General features: G+C 36.6%; 1 protein-coding gene across 13 annotated transcripts in view; it reads right to left on the bottom strand.

Annotated features, from left to right (window-relative positions):
- The window catches only part of LOC105232084 (uncharacterized protein CG43867), a 327,570-nt gene that overhangs the window by 256,780 nt on the left and 53,430 nt on the right, over nucleotides 1–17,360 (bottom strand). For 6 of the 13 annotated variants that reach the window (XR_007422737.1, XM_049456458.1, XM_049456461.1 and 3 more), the window contains exons 1-2: nucleotides 13,268–13,714; nucleotides 9,628–10,274 (exon numbers count right to left, since the gene is read on the bottom strand). The exons of 1 other annotated variant lie outside the window; for it this stretch is intronic. The gene's annotated coding sequence lies outside the window, so the exon portion shown is untranslated. Of the gene's footprint in view, nucleotides 1–9,627; nucleotides 10,275–13,267; nucleotides 13,715–17,360 lie in introns of those variants that run through there. 6 more of the 13 variants (XM_049456464.1, XM_049456467.1, XM_049456471.1 and 3 more) reach the window with 3 other exon arrangements.

Below are 17,360 nucleotides of genomic sequence, written 5' to 3'. Positions count from 1 at the left end.
TGCTTTGTTTTGCCCGCCCGCCACTTCAGCAGCGAAATAACTTTTTAATGATTTTATCTATTTCCCCACTGCATTTACGAACACTTGTTCGCCTCCCTTTGGCGTGTTCTACTTTTTGTTTATTTTACCTCGTGTCGACATTTGTTGTCTCTACTTCAAAAAGTTATTTGCGCAAACTTTTGTATTCTTAGTTGTTTGCCGCATTGATTTTTATCAAAAGTGACGATGTCTCAGGTGTCAGGACTGCCAATAGTTGCCGGATACGCTAGATTTTAATTTACCAAAGATAACTGGAGATTTAAGACAACTCGTTTGACGCTGGGATATAAAAGTTTCGCTGCTCCGTTAAAGAAGACTTGCTACAGATTTTGACAGTACGGGAGGTCTTCCTCTTCATCTGCTTCCCCGGCGAGTACTGCGTTAGGGCGACCACCCCACATTTTAGATCATTGACAACCTTCGAGTAACTTCTTCGTAATTTCTTTGACTTCCAGTCTTCTTTCCACCATTTCATTACAATTTCGCTGGAGGCTATAAACTTTCAGATTGGAAAGGTAGTCACTTGTTGACATCGCAACAACTTTGGGTTCTCCATAACTTTAACTTTTGTTGCTTTTAAAATAATTTACAAAAACCCTAATAATCCCAGTTAAACTCAAAATCCATAGAAGGAAAGAACCCATCTTCTCTTCCATCATTTCTCTAGAACTTCGCTGGAGTAAATTAAGTTTTACACTGAAAACTAGTCACATGTTGATACCGCTGGGCTTTGAAAACCAGGAGTTGACATTATAGCCTTCCTAGACTTTTCCCTAAAAAGAAGACTTTCTTGTTTTAAATCCACAGAATTTTTCAAAGTGTGTGTTCCACTAGGCGATCTAATATCGATCTTTACTGCCTCCCTCAGTTACTCATGAAAACCCACTAAATGTTAAGAGATCAGTTCTGCTAGGTCTTGCTTCGAAAGCATGCCAGTTCAAAATTGTTCAAGAGACTCTTTGAAATACTGTAGTCATATTTATAATATAGATTTGAGTTTTTTCAACATAAGTGGATGACCAGTTTAGCAGCAAGACTGGATCATAAGACAGTAAGATCCATATTGGAAGATGGGGACTGACTTTAGCTGCTTCTGAGTAGTGTTGTGTTGACACCCGTGGACGCAAAACTTATCTAATGCGAGACAGTACAGTTTAGATGTCGACCTCAGCGGATTGGTCCAACGGCAGGATAATAGGATCTTAAAAATCTGGTCAGCAGACTACTATGAATTCAAAAGTCAATCCAAACCAAACTGGTTCCACAACTAAGCATAAGAAAATACAAGACAACCTCCCCTCATCTCACACACAGTTTCACATACCTACGTAGGAACCCCTCAGTAAACTGAACCTCAGCAATAACAAAAGACGCTCCATCTTTGTGAATGCAACGCCTGTGTTGTACATTTAATTAATTATTAATGCAAGACGCCGATACGTGTTGCAACAACAGCAGCAAAAACAACAAAACCGCAACAACAAGCGAAAGGCAGCCAACTCAAAAGAAAGCGACCTAGACAAGGAAAAATTTTCATTCACAAAACAGCGAAAGGAAAAAAGTAACTCAGTACAGCAACAAACATAATAACGGCGCACATATACGACAGACACGACATGCGACGATTTACGACAACACAACACAAACAACAAACAGCCGCCGTAGCAAATGTAAGCTGACGTCTCGGTTAGAGCGACGCGGTGCCATTACATTATATGTGCGGTGATGATGAGTGCAGCAGCCCGCGTGCTCCCGCACTCACAGCACAAACGCTGTGACAAACCGACATCTTTTATTGTTGGCACTTAGTATTCGTGTGGCCCCATCTAGTGACGGCGTTGATACGTTTTAAAGGTGTTCATTTTTATTGTGAATCATTTTTTGCATAATTGATTAAATGACCGCCTATAACGGTTGTAACGGTAAATTGGTTAACTTTGGTTTAGACGCTGTAGGCGAAAGATGTGCTGAACACGTGGAAAAGCAGCTTGAAAAGAGTGGCGTATATGTGCGTGGTGGAGAGAGGAAGCAGAAGAAGGTTACAAATAAGGGAAGCATACATATAACAGCAACTCGTAGTGGCGAGTAGCAAAAGGTCTCCCAGCTTTATTTTAAGTAAACAATCATGGCTGATTACGAGCTCGGTAATCGACTTTATAAAATATGCAAATGTATGGGGTTTCCTCTTCTGAGAAATAAGGGTGTGACATATGTTGTTGTTACGCAGAAAGATGTTAAGTAGATACTCGGGCTGAAGCCGAAATGACGTACACAAGCTTAGTCGCAGTTGATAATTATGTCATCCGGGTTCTTCGAGAGAAAATAGCGTGTGCAAAATGTGCAGATCGATATCTCAAAGTCTGAAGAACTTTTTCGGGTATATACAGATGGACAGACCATGTGGAGCTCGTGGTTTGCATGATTGCGCTCCAGCTGATCTTTTTAAAGCAAAACCCGTTGGTAAGGTCAGAGTTCATAACAAAATTGTCGCTTGGAGTTTCGCTAGACATTTGGGAGTATTTCTCTTCGAATACATCTTCTGGTTGTCCGACAAATGGACCTACAAAGTACCTACCTCTGAATAGCTAATTAAATTTAAATATTTTTCATGATTGATATTCAGTTAAAGGATTGCCTATCGATAAGCTTGTGACCAATATTCAAAAAGTATATTGTTTATGAAATGTTCATAAATTTTATGGTTTGAGAAGCCCTAAATGTAAGCTCCGTCATTGGCTCGTCTAACTTGAATCCATTGTAGGTGTTTCGAACTATTTAAGCTCAAAAGTAAAAGAGTTCTTTATATGGTTATCCTGTCCCGAGTTGTCTGAGTTTTTTAAAATGCTGCCCGGTTGACAGACTTTAGTCTGTAGCAGTTCAGATTATATAGAACCGACTTTCGTGGGAGAACTGGAAGAGCGATATAAATATGTATATTAAAATTTACCTCCAGTCTGACAACCAATCTGAGGTAAAACCCAGTCGTCCACATCCATGGTCGTTATCCGTTCATCGTGACCTAAAGTCATAACTTGATACTGTCAACAACTTCAAGAATGCTTTAGAAATTCTTAAAAATGGCAGAACTGGGTAATACCGAACCTGTTGAGCTTTTATACCAACTTTTTTTGAGAAGCTTCGGTATTTTGGAAAAACGGGTCGCGGCTTTAGAACTAAACTAGTTTTCTACCAAAATAAACTCGATAACTACAGAAGCTGAGTTAGTGGCGCTGTATTTGAACTACTGTTCCTCACTTTTCTTACCATTTCCATTTCTTTCAAGCCTTTAAGTGGCCTTAAATTCTCAACTCACTTACTATAATGATTTTCTGCGTTTTTCTCAAACTCCATTGTGTTTTATTTGGCTAACAAAGTTAAACAAATGGAACCACTTACATAAATTCCAAGCTCCATTGCACACTGCTTCGGCGAAAACAACAAAACATGAGCAAACGTTGTCTATATTTATTGTGTTGCCACACCATTTGTATGCAAAATACGAATGGAATAAAATACGATACTGGAAATGTTCAGTATTACAATGTTGTAAGTCCACAAAACTATTATATTAGATATGCAGAAAGTAGCGTTTAACATTTAAATAAATACTTGTACCCACATGCATACAGTGTGTGCGAATAGTGTGTATATAGTTGAGGCAACATCCTGTCAAGAGTAAATTTAAATTTATGCCATGACAAAAACTGTATGCCAAGAAAAACTAAATATATCCACAGCCGAGCAATGCAGTGCGGTCCTGGGCCGCAGTGAGCGGGTATGGCAAAACATTTTCAGGGGTCTATGAAAGAGTTGTGTTTATTTGTTTTAAAATTTTTTGCAAGTAATCATTTGAAATTGTTATGCTGCAATGAGGCTGTCTGTCCATCGGTCTATATATAGAAGATATGTAAATGGCAGGCTGGTACAGTGGTGGACAAGGAAATGTAGAAAGACATTTTTCCTTAAAAAATTTTAAAAAAATAGCCACAAGAACAAAATAAGATAAGTGAAGATTGGTTAAGCAAAAAATATATTGGTATAAGTTATGTTAAGTTATGTCAAAAATACATAGACTTAAGTTACGCTAAGTTAACTCAGTTTACGTTAAGCGAAAAAATTTGGCTAAGTTGCGGTAAGTTAAGTTAAGTCAATTTACGTTAAGCGAAAATTGGGCTAAGTCACATTAAGTTAAGTTATGCTAAGTTAAGTTACTCAGAATTGAAAAAAATATAGTAATGTTAAAAACAAAGTTAAATTCATTTAAATTAAATTATACTGAGGTCACGTAAGGGGTAAGTTATACTATAATACGTTAAGTTAAGTTACGTAAATTTAAATTATGTCAAATTAAGTTGTTACGTTAAAAAAATTAAATTTAAATATTTTCAGTGTAACTTGATAAAAATTTTACTAAGTTCACGTTAAGTTAAGTTACGTAAACTTAAAATTTTTGAGTTAAGGTAGGTTAATTTGGTATTTTATCAAAAAAAATTAAATATTAAAAAAGTAATTAACTATTTTCATGAAGCTAAATTTAAATTTTACAACGCTGACGTTCAACTGAGCATAACTAAAATTTAAGTTCAAAATAAATTATGTCAAGCTAAGTTACGTTATGTAATGACGATAAAAAAACTTTAGTACTTTATTGAGCAATATTTAAATTTTACCAATTTGAAGTTAAATTATCTTAAGTTAAGTTAAGTTATGTTATGTCAAATTACGTTAAGTTATTTAGCTCTAAAAATAAAATTTCAGCATTTTAAATGAAACAAAATTTAAATTTTATGAATATGTTAAGTTAAGTTATGTTAAGTTAAGTTAAGTTACGTAAAGTTAAGTTACGTTAAAAAATTTAATTAAATTAATCAAAAATGTTTGCGCTTAAACAAAAAAATTAAAGCCCTATTAAAGTTAAGTTATGTTATGCCAAGTTACGTTAAGTTATTCGGCTCTAAAAATAAAATTTTAGCATTTTAAATGAAACAAAATTTAATTTTATGAAGTTCACGTTATGTTAAGTACACTATGTTAGTTAAGTTATGTTAAGTTAAGTTATGTCAAGTTAAGTTACGTTAAAACAATTAATTAAGTGCAGCGAAAATGTTTGCGCTTAAACAAAAAAAATTAAAGCCCTATTAAATAAGTTAAGTTAAACCACATTTCTCTGGCCACCACTGTATCTCAACATAAATATTTATGCATTATGCAGGCGTGTGAATGTACATGTGCATTGCTGAGTGGGTGTTTATTTTGGTTTTTCGCATTTCGGCCAAGTTTATTGCCTGCCACATGCAATTGCAATATATTTTAACAACGGCTGCAACAAAAGCAACAACAATAACAGCGCCAACAAACTAAACGTATGGAATGTGGGTGCAGCAAAGAGCAAAGAAGCAAAAAACGCTACATACATACAATATTTACCAACCAATGCACTAAAGAGATTACCAAAGTCCGTTAGTTTAGACGGCAAAGCAGCAGAATTTGAATGTCTGCTGGAGGTGGAGAGAGCGCACGAACAACGCGCCGCACGATGTCTTGGCAAATAATGGCAATAATGAAAAACAGTTAAAATGGGTGTTGACATTCGATGTGGTGAAGCGAAAAAGCAAAGCGGCAAAGAAGAAGGCCGTCGGTCGCGCTTGCCGCAAACTTTCTAAGAACGGCATAAAATCCGGGCAGACAGACCAAAAGGAGTCTTGCAACGGTTAAAATAAAGTAAAGTAAAATCACAACAACAACAACAACAGTGTGCGATAAATAAGCAACAAAAAGCGGCTAAGCGACGCGACCGGAAGTGCCGGCAAATTCCCCAACGCGGGTATTTATATAAAAGTGGCGATAAGCGGCAGCGTCTTGTTATGCCAAATGCAAATAATTGCAGCAGCAACAATAACAACAAGTACAATAAAAAGCGAGTGTGGAAAAGTAGCAATATCAGAAATGCCAAACGTAGTTAGACGCCGCGGGCGATTTCAAGGTTGATTCTGGCTGGATATGAAAATGCGCAGACATTGTAATTGCAGTTGTTGTTGCAATTTTAAAGTAGTAGTAAAGCGTAGAATGCTTGTTAGGAAAAATTTATAAATTTCAACAAATTTCTGTTCAAAAAATTTAAGAATGATTTTGAGTGAAAAAATGTTAGAGCAAAAATTTAATAAAAATTATAAAGAAATCAACACTGACAAGAAAAAATGCTTGCGCAAAATTATATGGCAACCCTAAGCAACACAGTTTATTTTATATTATAGACGTAGTTTTTAATTATGTAGAAAATTCATAGGAAATAATTTATTTCTTACAAATTATATGTATATTTAAAAAAAAATTATATGGCAACCCTATGTAGAAAAGTGTTTTTTAATTTTAAAGAAATAATTAATAAATTACATTTATTAAGAATTTAATATTTTAATAATATTTATATTTAAAAAAAAATACTTGGCAACTCTATCCAGCACAGTTTTTTTTTATTTTAGAGAAATATTAATTTTAGTGAAAAGATAATATTTATTAAAAATTTTAATTTTAATTTGTATTTTAATTTAACTTGTTACAATATGGCAACCCTATGCAGCAGAATTTTTGTTTCAATTTTATGGAAATATTTTTTGATTAATAACTAAAAATCTATCAGAAAGAAATTAGCTTTATTTTATTCATTTTTAATATTTTTAATTGTAGTTGGTAACTCTATGTTATATAAAGTTTTTTTTTAAACAAAGCTAGACAGAGTGCAGTAATTCTCTACTCGATTTGTTATACTTAATATTAAAATACATTATTCTTCTTAATGGCGTAGACACCGCTTACACAGTTAAAATATATTGCTTTAAAAAAATTTATGAAGTTGGTAACTCTAGTTTAAATTTTATGTTTTAAAATTATTCCACTTATTCTGTTTTTCACCCAAAATTTCTTCCGAAAATTTTGAATTTTCTTACTCAATACAATCTCTAACACAATTGATTAAACCCACAATTATATCAACACTTTCTAGCGCCCACTAAAACCCTAGAGATCGCCACTGTGGACTTGGCAACTCTGACATTAACGAAATTATTATTCAAATTGCCGCTGAAAACTGCAAAACGCCGCCAAAGCACAAAAAAATTTAAAAAAGAAAAAACAAAAGCCAACAGATATTTCACACACTACAACGTTAGGCCCACACAAAAAGGGTGGCAACATTCGCACTATCACCAGTCAATGGCAAAGTAAAGCCTCAACGCCAACAAAAAACAACGAGCTGCCAGTCAGCATTAGCATAAATTCCAGTTGTAACGGTAAAAAAGTAAAGCAAAACGCGTAAATGCAAAAGGAGTGTACGAAAAAGCCGTCAGGCCAAGGTGCCAAGCCAACCAACGGTACATGGCTAGTAAAGGCTGCAACAGACACGGAGTCAACTAGACAAACTCTGAGGACCTGAGCACAAAGCGCCGCACAGTCAAAGCAATAAAGTGACAACAGCAGCTACAAGTCCATTTGAAGTTGCCATAGACACTGCCAATTCCCGTAAGAAAAATCAATGACGGCGACAGCGTTGAATGGACTACTGACGCCGCCTGCTGCCGGCAGTGCCCAGCAGACAGGCAGCTGGTGGCTGTATTTACTTATTTGGTACTGACTTTTTACTCGGCAACCGATTCTCGTGATTTTTGTTTTTTTTTTTTTTTTGCCTTTTCGCCTATTTTGCTTTTATTAGTGTTTTTATTTCGTGCTTTTCTCATTTTCTATTTTCGCACTCGCACTCGCTTCTCTTTTGCCACCGTCACACTTGTCTACATTTTGCCATCATTTGTTTCTATTATGCCATTGTTCGAGCCATTTCATTCAGATTGTAATGCAAGTGACACAGTTTTTGCTTCCTCTTCTTCGCCTGAAATTTATTAGTGAATGCCCTGAATGTTGTTGAAAATGTGCAAAATAATGAGAACGCTCACAGATAGTTTTTTTTTGTTTCCTCTAATGACAAAGAGCTAACAACAAATGTGTGCCAAAAATATATTTTCAATGGAGATTATATGAATGAGCCTTAAGGTGGCTGTAGACGTTGCGAAAAAAATCGATAATCGATATACATACATATAAAATTTGGAAAGACTGAAGATTTATACGTTTAGTTTTTTTTACCCAGTATTTTATCTAGGACAGTCGGATCAACTTAACCGGAATGGATCCGTATTTTTACCCAACAAGCTTGTCAATTCGCCAACTGTCCTCCAAATTACTTCCGAGATGTTATAACCGCTGTTACTGCCGCTACAAGAACAGCAGGACCCGAGTTCAATAACGGTTTCTCACCAAAAATATATACCTAGGTAGCGAAATAGCAAACTTTTGACAGAATTTCTGCTATAAAAATGCTCATGAACGATTCAGTGTGTCGCACAACATTACCAGTAAAAACAATTCGATCGTAAAACGAAAAGAGAACAAAATTTATACAAGTAGACGATCAAGTAAAAGTTAGGTTATACGCCACGCATAGACCTATTGGTACTAATGCCAAATAAAAGTTGAGTTTAATTTGAGGTGAAGAATTCGTCATACAGGATACGAACTTTTTTGCGAACTTTAAAAACAACTATTTCGTCCAGTCCTTTAAACTACAAAGCTCTTGAGATACTTGAGTCGATTTCTGGATACTGCAAGTAAAATTTCGATTTTAATTTTTTCGAACTATTGAAAAATACAAAGCCGATGAGCTCGCAGGGGGGACATCCCAATAACATCGAATTAGGAATGAGTTGAGTACATGCTATCCTCTCGAACTCGGACACTGGCCCTATGGACTTCAGAGCTTAGCAGGTATTGGTAAACGACTAGCTCCCTGCAACTGGGAGATCTTTCTTATATAGAGTAGAAAGCAAGAGATTCACTGAACTACTTGCAATTAGCAAAGTTCATCTAGTCACTAGAACTAGAGTTAAGCCTAGACCAATTTCAACTACTTTTGACAGTAAATTATGGTAAAAGTGATATCTAAGGACATGATTTAAAGACTAACTGGTATTTTAGTTTGGACAGAAGGGTTTTGATACAACTCTGAACTAATTCGGTCAAAGCGAGAACTTTTTTGTCCCTAAAGCCTTTCTGTCTAAGAATTAAAATTCATTTTGCGTAAATGGTGAGAAAGAAATCTCAACAATGGTGCTATAAGTATTTAAACTGGCAGTTCTTTAAGCCTGTCTGATCAAATACGGTAAGTGTTAAGCTCAAACTTTTTATTTCCTAACTAAAATATCATCAGTTATGGTTCACTCAGGTTTTAATTGATCAAGGAGCTTAACGAGTATAAATTATGTTTTAAATTTTGAAGTCTGCGGTAAGCTACTCACAAGTTATTACTGAACCACGTCGGTTATATAATATATCTGAGTTACCCTCATACTTTTAATATCAGATAGTCCCAGCGGACTTAAAGAGTTTTCAGCGATCTTCGTGTGGACTCTTATCATTCTTTTAGATTTTAAACTGATTTTTTGATAAAAGCGATTAAATTTTTCCTTCCCAGCACTTTAAGGCTTAAGACTTCGCGGCATACTTAACAAAAAATACAGAAAAATCAAAGGTCTAACTCACCGTTCACTGAAAATGTTCGCTGGAAGAGCTCTCCCCTTAACAAACTCAACTTGCCGCACTATTCATAAATACTGCAACGCAGCAAAACCGGAAACGTTGAGATTTGCCAGCAATGCACAGACGCCGGCTACAGCACAACCACACAAGCACGTACTATGGTGACTTCCGCTTATTTATATGCATTTATGCATATGCTTATGAGGCAAAGTAAATTATCCACTTAAAAGTACCGCTTTCGCGGGCACACTGAGCGCTAAAGACGCAGGTGGGTTGGTAGCGCTGTTTGAGACCGAAGCCTATGTGAGCTCAAATATGGCGGATTAAAGCTTGCTGCTGCTTGACAGCTGATTTGCTGAGACGAAATATAATATGTGATGCTTTGTGATGCTGTGCTACACATATACACTCCGCTGTTGTTGCTGCTGCTGCTCCCCTTCTTGCATTTGCTTGATGCTCCTTGTCACAGTTGAAGCACCTTTAATCCTTAAGCCTTAATCCCGGCTGATAACGATGAAAACGTGCAGACTGAATGGCGTCGCTGTGGTTCTCATTTAAATGCAACAGCAGCAGCGTCAGCGTTTAGCAGACGGCAGCCAAGTAACACGGTTTTGCGGGCAGAACACGGAGCGTGCAAGTTGGTTTAGCAGCTGAGTTCGGTGGATAGAGGAAAAGTGGAAAAACAAAAACAAAAACGAATTGTTAGTGTCAGTTACTTTGTGACTTTTAAAACGACAGAGAGAGAGAGAGATAGAGAGAGAGCGAGATGCCGAGCAGAGCGTGCGTGCGAACTGGTGCGTGCAACGTCAAAATTCCGTATCTTGCACAAAGAGAGCGCACACGAGAGTGGGTGCAATGCACCGCCGCTTGGCGCTACGTGGGAATTTCACTTATCACTATGCCAATTGTTGCTTGTTGTTGTTTTCCGTTTGTGTTGTTATTGTTTCGTTACTTGTTTCTCACTTGCATTAAAATAAACAATAATAATTGCAGATAATACACTTTCTTCTGGGCGTAAAAATAGTTACAACAACAATGATGACTAACACATGGAAAGTTGTTGTTGTCGTGGTCCATATGTTGCTGATTGGATGGCTTGCATGCTGTATGCTTAGTCAGAGGCTTTGAACTCTGGGCGCTGATAACGGCGTAAATTCGTATGCATAACGTTTTGTGAATCACAATAAAGTTTTTAAATAATATACAAAGAAAGCAAGCCTAGATTGTGCTTCACGACAAACTTTACTATATATTATACTTAAATATCCAAATATCTGAAGCTTTCACCGTTTTTCATTTTATCTTCGATAGGCTATACATAATCCTTAATAATTTGAGCGTTTTCATTTGGCTAAAAATTCGATAAGTACACATTCACAATAGAAAACTGCTCAAAATAGCTTTTTCGCTTCCAAAACTGTAATCATATCGAAGCTTTCACTAAGCAAAGCTTAGCCTCAGAATGAATATACTGCTCCAAGAAAATAATTGATCAAAATATATCAAATTATTAAGATCTTAAATAATTATCTAAGAGCTCAACATTGCCTAATTCGTTATATAATTCACATAAATGAGCTTTTTAAGCTTTTGTTAAAGACACTATTTTGAAAATAATGCCTGAGGGAAATTTTTTGAAATTTAGGTCTCAAGACAAGACGAAAAAATTTATTTTGGCTCTAGTTCGAAAATTTAATTACGACTATTTGAATAATTAAAAGCGCCCTGAAGAGCTTTTGATTACACCAAAGCTTTTGTTGATCTGAATCTGATCTATACAAGCTATTAATGTTGTTAAAAATACATTGAGCTCAGGATCAATCAATGTGTCTAGAGAGAACTTTGCATGATGGGTAGAGAGAGCTTTCAGTTAACCGTTATACATTTGTGTGATAGCTGCGCTATCGAAAACAGGCTCTTTAGAAATTATATGGAGGTTTAGCCTTTTAATGACATTTTGGCAGATATAGTGACAGACTTTAACACTTTTTATTACAGCTAAAAAGCTTTTAGTAAAATAAAATTATTCTGAGTTTTCTAAATTTAATTTCTATTTAAATTTTTTTATGATGAAATTCAATACTTTCATCGTTCATTTTAATTTTTTTTTTTTTTGGAATATTATGTCGCAATTTTAAATTTCTAAAATTTTCTACAATTTCGGATTTTCTTTTAATTTTTAAATTTTTAAAACATTTTCTTAATTTATTTTTTCTTCAAAAATTTTAAATTTGCTAAAATTTTATTATATTACAGTATTAACTATATGAAAACCTTTTCAATTATTTACTTAATTCGTATTATTTTTTTATTTATTTGTTGTTGTTTTTCTTTTGCGATTTTTTTATGTTTCCTCCTTCCTGTTTTATCCTGCCAAAAGTTTTGTCTTGAGAAATTTAAAGAAAGTTATTCATTTTTTCTTAACAAATTTTCGTTGTCACAAATTCTAGTTTTTATTACTTTTAAAGAATTAATTAAACATTTTTGTTTTATTTTTTCAATTTATGTATACATATGTATGTATCTACATATACATATGTATATATGTATATTTTATTTTTATTTTTTTTATATGTCTATTATCTATAATTTCATATTTGTATTTTTATAAGTAATAATATATGCCACACACCCTAACCTACTTCTAATTGCACTTTCTTTGCAACTACTCCACCCTAACACACAATTGCATCAATTGCCATCTTTCCCGCAATCACTTGGGCTTTGTTTTTGTTATTATTTGCATAAATATACGCACTCTGCATATGCACACGCTCTCTGGCGCTTCAAATCACTCGCTCTCTCTCTCGCTCGCTCTCTACGTTTGCTCTGCTCTTTTGTGGGTGGCTGGCTGCGCCAATGTTTTGGGCTGTGCCAGCAGGTGGCCATATGTAAGTAGTTGCTATTACTTGTCTATTGTTGTTGCTGTTGCTATTGTTTGTGATTTTTTTTATGCTGTTTGTTGGCGTAAACGTCAAAGGAAGTTTGGGAGTTGGTTTTTCGTTGACATTCGTTTTTTGCTTTTTTGTTTTGTTTCGCAAAGCAAAGGCAAAGCCACAATTCGATTTTTCGCACAAAAATTTAAAGTTAATATTTATTGGAATTTATAATTTCGGGATATAAATATTTATTTTTATATGTATTTAATAATTTATAATTATAAATTATATTTATGGAGTTTAGTGAATTTTATAGAGCAGCGCAGCGTAGATTTTCGCTTAAACGCAAGCCAACAGCTGTCAAAGGAGCACGCTTACCGCCGTTAAACGAGCGTTTTGCCTTTATTATGCACGCATGCCGCGGTACATACATATGTATATTATATGTATATATATGTATATATTGCATGTGTGCAAGCATATGCAATTACACGCCGCTGCTTGCAGTTGTTTTCGCACGCCAATTCGCATATGTCGGTATGCAGCCTGGCGTATTGGCAGTTGTCATAGGCCTTCAGCTGTCACAGCCCCACATTTGCACGCTTATGTATACATAAATATATGTACATACATATGTATGTGTATATGCTACATGTAAGTATGCAATTTTGCATGTACATATGTATGTGAGCAGTTGCCACACTATACGTCAATGCACTTTATAAAATTCAACACTTGCGACACCCTCACTCACATGCACTTACATTGCTTTTTTGCTGTTGTTGCGCGAGCACTGCAATTTCTTGTTGTTTTTCTTTCGCGAATACCGCTACACACACACGCCGCTTTATTTATTTTATATACGCTTACGCTTATTTCACACTAAAAATGCACAATAACACGCGTCAAGCAATTCGAGTGCGAATTTTTTATAAAATTTATTTTTTCTTCTAAATTTCCTTTACACAGAATACCGCACCGATAAAAGTAACGTTGAAAAACACACAGCCGAAAAACGGCAAACCAAACCCAAACGCATGGGTTAAGGCAACGAACAACTAAATAACTGACAATGGACCGCGCGACGGCTACTACGACGACGACGACGACAACACAACTTCACTGATAGATGACAGCAGAAAAACTGCTCTTCCCCAACGAGTTTCGGCGACGGCTATGTAAGCCGAAGCAACAGCGAGCAGCAAACAATCAAAGTGTACAAACACAACACGTACAAGTGAGCGCTGAGTTGGGCCATGCCCATTAGTGTCGGTGAGTTGTGGCAACAACAGCAAGTGACAGTGGCAAGCATATGTACATATGTATATTACTGTTGCATGCGAATTTCTCATGCTCAGCTGTGTACGTATTAGTGGCGCACAATTGGAATTTACGCTCTTTGAGGTCATCAGCAACAGCCGCTCTGCAGGCCAATGCATACGCACATACATACAAATATGCATATATGCAAGAAAATTATTTGAAAATCTACCGTGAAGTCAGGCTACTTAATGTCACTACTTTATGCTTGTTTACTGTGCCAAACTATTGAGTGGTGGTGTTAGTTGGAGCGGATTGACAGCACACTTCTGCTCTTTACTCTGTGCTCAACAAACTGCCAGTGTGAAAGTGGATACTCTTCACCTGTGTGAGCACGGACTGGCTGGTGTTTTGTTGAAGAGAAAATTGCAAGTGATTGTAGCGGGTATTTAATGTATGCGCACAGGGTGTGTCAGAGCAAAGAAAATTTTCTTTGATGCCTGATATTTTGTAACTGTCACGAACCCAATATTTCTTTTAGAGAAATCTTCAAAATATTTAACATGTGTCCAGCTGAGCCAACAATTTAAAGAAGCGACTGCCTAACCTCTCAAAAAATAATCTATGAAGTATGCAGGTACATATCTATTCCGATAGGCAAGTGGTCCATTCTTCTAGAGGAGAAAAAAGCCTGATTTTATCATCAGCATTACAGTTTTTACTAATTAGAATTTTAATCTCGCCAGTGACCTTCACAAAGCCCCCCCTCACAAATCTTTAACCATACACACAGAGATTTGACTATCCGTTTCACAAGTTCACAACACATTCGAGGTGGTAATTACAAACCGGGGACAGATACACTCAGAACTAGTTCACTAACTAGCTTCCATTTTTTCTTAGACATCTTTATTTCAAACTTGCTTTGATAAGAAGAGAGATACGAATAAAATTTATAATTTATCCCTGTGACAACTAATTACAACATTATAAATATCGAACTTAAATTTTAGCTATTTATTAGCCCAACGAAGACAAGTCCTAAGTCCTAAGATAAGTAAAAAATTTAACCTTAAAATCCTACTAAAACGGGAATAAATTTCTCTGCACATCACTGTGCACCTTAAATGAGTATATCGAGCTCGGATCGAGAACCTCTAGAAGCAGGTGGAATTAAAAACTACGAAATTCCTCTTTTTATATGTTCTAGAAAATCGTAAACCCAGCGGTCTAAACGAATTGGGATTGAATGAAACTGAAACTAGCTTTTGTGCCACAATAATTATCTAATGAAGAGAAGAAACCTTGTAAAAATAGTTTTTAGAGCTCAAGTTTCTTCATCAACTGATGTATCGAATGTAATCTACCAATTACCTCCTCTAACGAGTTTTAGAACAATTGGAATGTATATTCCTCTTACACTGATTCAGATTAGAAGAAGCCTTCTGGGCCCAAAGGGCCCTTGAGAATAAACTTTATGAAATCTCTTTCTCAGGTACTTCAGGGAAACATCTTCCGTCGATCGTTTTATGACATCTGTACTTCGAGGTAAGATAGAACTTATACGAATAAAGCCTTTATCTAAGTTACTATGCCAATTTGTAACCAAAATATACTCTCGAGGCCTCTATTTTAGAAACCTAAGCCAGTGAAAGCTCTGTCCACCCACCACATATCACAGTAATCCAATTGAATTCGCACATTATTTCGTGCTTCCTAAGTGAGGTCTTTAAATCACAGTCTCCACTCAGTCGCGGGTATTTTTTATTGCAGAACATCATCACTCTGAAACGCTTCATTTGCACTGAAAACTGCTTTTCATCAGCTGTGATATGTTTATTTGCTGTGAGCTGTAATTCTTACACGCTCGCTCTCACTCTCTTGCTGGCAGAAAGAAGTCTAGGCTACACAGCTCGTTGCCAAGTTACGAGCACAAATCTGCGTTCACACGCTGATGCACTGTTGCACCTGCAACTTTATGCAACTTTAAATGCCATTAAATTCACTTAGACGGCAGATAAACTGGCGTACAGGAGCAGAAGCTCATTCAATGCACACACACAGTCGGACGCTGTGCAAACACTATATGAACTGCTTCACATATCTCACTTGGTTTGCTGGAGTTGTCCATTTCATCGACAGACCGACCAAGTACTTTGCTGTTTTACAAGTCTTTTATTTTTGCCCAGACGCTGGAAGCGTTGTAGGTGTGCCGAGCTGTGAGTTTTTGGGTTGAGGAAGAAGGGGTTCGTATGTTATTTATGGCCAAGAATTTCGTCTGCAGACGGCAAGTGAAAAACGTTTTGGAATTTTTCCTAAGTGTTCGGCTGAAAAAAAAAAAACAGGAATACCTCATTTCCCAGTAAACATCAAATATGTTCAGAGAGGTGACCATCCACTCAGATAGAAGAACGGTGATAGCAGCTTTGAACTCATTAACAGTGCGTTTGGGGTTGGTCAAGGAGTGCCTAACCTGGCTATCAATGGCATCGAGTGTTTTTGTGATAAGACTGTTATGGGTCCAGGCCACAGCGGAATCGCAGCAAATTGTAAAGCTGATGAGCTAGCAAGAAAAGACACTCTAGAACCGCTATCGGTAGGATGGCAGCGGATCGGGGCTCCCGTATCTTCTTGTGTTTTAACACTAGATAGCTGGGGCTGGGCCAACATCGATACATGCGCTGTCGCAAAAGCCTTTTGGCCCAAAATCGTTCGCAAGAGATCTAGTGATCTCTTTGCCTTCAGTAAGGCTAGCCTCTTCGAAGTTGTAGGGCTTTTAACTGGTCATTGCTCTATTGGTCACTAAAACAAAAACTAAACGCTTCCTTCTTGACTGTTCTGCGTTTCAGATCGATATCTCAAAAGCTGAGGGTCTGATTCGCGTATATAACATGAAACTTATCATCTGTTCAGCGTATGAAAATAAAGCTTGTTGGGTTGCTTCGAAACCCAGTTGCATGCGTAGCTCACAACTTATGTACAACGAGTAAATCGCAAATCGCTGCTTAGATCAATACAACGCTGCACAACGGCCTCTTCAACTAATCCCTATTTGCAACGAAATCGTTTTCAGTATTGAAATTTTATTGTTTCGTGCTACTACAATTGCAACCCTGTGGAGCACCATTCATCTTCCCGATGAAGACAACAACTCAACATGGCCAATTGTCAATTGCACGCAATGGACACCTCTCAAAGGCACAAACAAAGAGCGAAATCAACAAAAATACCTTTGGTAGGTAACCGATTTCGGACAATAACTGGCAGTTCCGTTAAGCATTTGTCAGTGCTGCTATACGCATAAATCCAATTTCATATCAATCTCAGTTGCAACGTAAGCAACAACAGCAACTGCAGTTATAGCGAACGCTAACAGCTTTACCACCAACACCAACACCACGACGACCAGCATCATCAGCACCACCACCATCAGCGTCATCAGTTGGCACATCAACAGCATCAGTATATTCATCAGTGGCGTCTCAACATGATTTCCACTGACTGCAAGCAGCAGATAGCTTCTCACTTCTTGACTTTCTCATTTAGCACGTACGTTGGACACATAAAATTCCCGACAGCCGGTGTATGCGTGTGTCT

This window comes from Bactrocera dorsalis, chromosome 4 (assembly GCF_023373825.1).
Source record: "Bactrocera dorsalis isolate Fly_Bdor chromosome 4, ASM2337382v1, whole genome shotgun sequence".
Lineage (NCBI taxonomy): Eukaryota > Metazoa > Arthropoda > Insecta > Diptera > Tephritidae > Bactrocera > Bactrocera dorsalis.
This window is presented reverse-complemented; position numbering and strand designations above follow the sequence as displayed.